This window comes from Chrysochloris asiatica, unplaced genomic scaffold, assembly GCF_000296735.1.
Source record: "Chrysochloris asiatica unplaced genomic scaffold, ChrAsi1.0 scaffold00099, whole genome shotgun sequence".
Classification (NCBI taxonomy): Eukaryota; Metazoa; Chordata; class Mammalia; order Afrosoricida; family Chrysochloridae; genus Chrysochloris; species Chrysochloris asiatica.
In genome coordinates this window covers 714,159-718,416 of record NW_006408617.1, presented here as the reverse complement: position 1 = coordinate 718,416, position 4,258 = coordinate 714,159, and the positions used below count along the sequence as shown (strand labels likewise).

Below are 4,258 nucleotides of genomic sequence, written 5' to 3'. Positions count from 1 at the left end.
GTTACTGGTGGTTAGGGTGGATTTGGGTCTGGGGGAAGGAATTTCTTTAGGGAAGGGAAACTGACTCTTTTAAAAGGGAATTTTTCTGGTTGGGGTCTTTTTGGTCTTTCAATGGACAGGAATGCCATTTTAGACATGGCATCATGAGTCGGAGCCCCCACCAGCAGCACTTGTGTCAGGAGGCCATTCAACACCACATGGCCACTGAACAGGGAAGCACCCAGTTTCCCTATCACCTTGTCTCCAGAAATTGTAAACCAGCTTTGACAATCTGGCGGGAAGTAGCCATACACCCTTCCGAGGTTTTGTTTCTCACTATTGTTGTGGAATAAATGGCCTAGACTGCTGGTATTCTTCCAGGTCGGACTCCCAACCAACAGCAAAGTCCTGTTGTTCACACTGACACTGTGGAGGGAGTATCCGAACCAGGCAAAGTCTTCCTCACCTCTCATCAACCAGTTAGCCGCCTCCTCACTTAGCTTTTCTCTGTGGTTCTGGCTGGGGCCAGAATGAAATGCAGCCACAATTCCCTTCTGCTTCCCTCCACCTGGTGCGAAGGGGAAACCGATCATCAGATCTGGCTTGCCATCTCCATTCACATCTGTGTCTAGGAGTGTCCAGCTCAGGTTACATGAGGTGTCATGGCAAGAGATGGTGATGCTAGGGGGAGAAGATATCTTACCTTGTTGTGAACCAAAGTAGATGTACATTGCTGCTTTGTATGTGAGCTGCTCAGAACCCATTGAGGGTGCTCCCACGGCCAGGTTAGGCACACCATCCATATTAAAGTCCACCATGGCCAAGGCTGAGCTAAACCGACTTGAGGGCTGAAAGCCTTTTAGGATCTGATGAGCCTTCTTGTCTAGATCCAGGTCAACAGGGGGCAGTCCCAGGTTGTTGCTGTAGATGAGGTACACACGCCTGACCTGAATTTGGCCTGGGTGGCTATAGCCGGGCATCCTGGTTGAGGTCTGCTGAAGCCATTGCCAAACACAGTCTGGCATATGATAATGACAAGAATTAAGACGCTGCAGGACTAGAAATGTGCTTAAGTGGATGCTGCGAGCCATCTGTCAACATTTTACGGACATTCCTTTCCAAAGTATGGTACATAACGGTAATGGAATTTGGGGTCTATGTATCCATGTGAAAGAAGACTCCTCTGTCTGTATAACTTATGTTTCTTTCAGTATCTTTCACTGGGGATACAGTCAAATTTCTATAAAAAGCATTTTCCTCCACTTTTGAGCAGTGGGTGCTGTTTTGCTGGCCGCCACATGCTATGAACAAAGGGTTTTCAGGTACAGTGTAGCCATTGGTCTCATTTTCCAACATGAAATATTAGTAAATATTAGTAGACCAAAATGCCATATCATCCAGCCCTCCAAAGAAATGCTCCTGAAATTGTTCTACCAAAAATGGAGACTTTCTACTAAAGACCAAGTAGAGCTTAGAAACAGCTAACATCTCACAATACATTTCCAAGAGCTGAAGATATGAACAATCAATAATCACATTTTTGGTGATGACTTTTCAGCCATAGAGTCTCTTACAGATTTCCAGTAGATCTTTGGTGGGCACATACCTTAGGAGTGGATTAGAATAAGATAAGAGTTCTATTCCTCATGAAATTGAAGATAACAACAATAAGAAAAGCAGTTATCAACAATTGTTCCAGGAGTTTTATCTGCTGGATACCTTGCAAGGATCGTTACATGAACTGTTTATTTAATCAAGGAAACCTGGTAGCACAGTGGGTTAAACATTGTGCTGCTAATCACAAGTTCTGCAGTTCAAACCCACCAGCCACTCTGTGGGAGAAAGATGAGGCTGTCTTCTGCCATGAAGATTTACAGTCTCAGAAACCTAAGGAAAAAATTTTACTCTGTCCTATATAGGGTTGCTGTGAGGCAGAATCAAATCGATGACAGTGAGTTATTACTTTAATTCTAGCATGGAGTCCTGGTGTGGCGCTGCAAAATAGTGAGCTGTAGCACAAGGTCAACTTGAGCTGCCAGGTTGGTGGTTCAAACTCCCCAGCCATTTCTTGGAAATCCTATACAACTGACTTGACGGCATTTAACAACAAGCAATAACACTGGGTGGTCAGTGCTATTATAGTACCACCTTATGTAAGCTGAAAGTAAGTCTCAGCAAAGCTATATAATTTACCCAATGACACAGAGCAAGTAACTAGTACTTTGATCAAACATTTATGATGGTACATTCAAAGAGAGAAAACTAACTCTAAAGTACATACCAAACCAAACCAGTTGCCATCAAGCAGATTCCAACTCATAACCCCCTTAGAGGTCAGAGTAGAACTGTCTTATAGGGATTTACCAGGGCTCCTTTGTCAGACCATTGCTGTTATTTTTGCTAAGTGCCATCAAGTTGGTTCCAACCCATAGCGACCCTGTATAGGCTTTCCAAGGAGCAGTTGGTGAGTTTGAACTGCCGACCTTGCAGTTCAAACGGTTTTGCGGTCTGGTGCATTAACTCACAGTGCTATACCAGGAATCCCTTGTCAGACCATGTTGTTGTTGTTAAGTGCTGTCGAGTCAATTCTGACCTATAGTGACCCTGTATAGGGTTTCCAAGGAGCAGTTGGTGAACCTAAACAACCAAACTTGCAGTTCAAACGACTTTGCAGTCTGGCGCATTAATCCACAGTGCCACACCAGCAGTCAGTGACACCCCCTCCAGGGCAGCCTCTGCTATACCTATGTTAGAACTCTGGGCATTGTACCACTGCTTCTGGTGGTGAATCCACCTTAAGCGATGTTACACAAACAGAGAACTGCAGTTGCACTTCCGATCTCTGGCACATCCACCAGGAGACAGGAGGTGAGAACCTGAGAACACATCAACATATAATTATCAAATAAGTATGAAGACCACACCACAATGTTTCAGAGAAAACAGACAATTCCAGTTTGCATGATGAAACAAGACAAAGTACATCAAATGAGTGGCTAAAATACAGACTAAAAAAATATAGTACCAGAAATGGTATCAGAACTGTTTGACAAGGAATCTAAAAGGATGTTATTTATATACCTTCAGTAGATTGAGAGAATGATTAAGAAAACTGCAGATGAAATCAAGGACAACATAGACAAAACTTTAGAAGTCAGGAAACAGACAAAATAAATGAAAAATTAGAAACCACACAAAAACGGCAATTAGAAATCCAGAGGATTAATACTAAGGCTTCAGAAATAGGTAATACACTGACAGGGCAAATAGGAAGAATTGAATCAATAGAAGACAAAAGCTTGAAGACAAATCTTTCAATATTCATCTGCTAGAAGAAAACTCAGAAAGAAGAAGATAATCTGAAGAAAGCCTAAAACTTATGTGTGGCATTATCAAAAGGAATAACTTAATGTTTGATTAGACTTCCAAACCAGGAAAAGATATATATAGAGAGAAAATAGTCCAAGAATCATTGGAAGGAAACTTCCCTAACATCATGAAAGTTGAGATGACAAGCTATTCAATAAGCTGAACGAACTCCAAAGAGGACAGAGTCCAAGAGAAAATAATCAAGACACATTATAATCAAACTTTTCAAAACCAAAGACAAGGAAAGAATCCTGAGAATAGCTTAAAAAAACAAAAACAAGATTACCTACAAAGGAGAACTATTAAAACTAATCTCTTCTGTCTCTGCAGAAACCATGCAGGCAAAAAGACAATGGGATGTTGTTGTTCAATGCTTTGAGTCCGTTTTAATTCATAACAACCCTGTACAGCGTTTCTGAGGAGCAGCTGGTGGGTTTGAACTGCCAACCTTACAGTTCAAACTGATCTTGTGGTACAGTGCTTATACTGCAGTGCCACAAAGAAAAAAATTGCCAACCAAGAATCAATACCAAAATTGTCTTTCAAATATGTTGGTGAAATTAGGACATTTTCCGATAAGCAGAAATTAAAACAATTTTTAAACACTAGACCCACCTTACAAAAAACATTAAAAGGAGTTCTTTGGACAGAGAAACTACAATAGCAGATAACAACCTGAGATTAACATACATGACAAATATCACCCAGAACTTAACCCAAATATAGAAATATTCAGACTACCACAAACCTGCAAGATTGAAAATAGGAAGCCAGATATAGTAGCTGCAACAATAAAAGTAAATAAACAAATAAAAAGAGGGACTAATGTAGTAAAAGAACTCCAAATGAAGAGGTAACAAGTAGATTTTAATAAATTGTTGTTGTTGTCAGGTGCCATCGAGTCGGAACC

At 41.1% G+C, this 4,258-nt stretch overlaps 1 protein-coding gene and 1 pseudogene across 2 annotated transcripts in view; one reads left to right on the top strand and one right to left on the bottom strand.

The window, feature by feature from the left end:
* FAP (fibroblast activation protein, alpha) overlaps positions 1 to 4,258 on the top strand; it is a 175,698-nt gene that overhangs the window by 33,995 nt on the left and 137,445 nt on the right. The gene's annotated exons all lie outside the window — the stretch shown is intronic.
* The window catches only part of LOC102812029, a 13,000-nt pseudogene that overhangs the window by 6,619 nt on the left and 2,123 nt on the right, over positions 1 to 4,258 (bottom strand).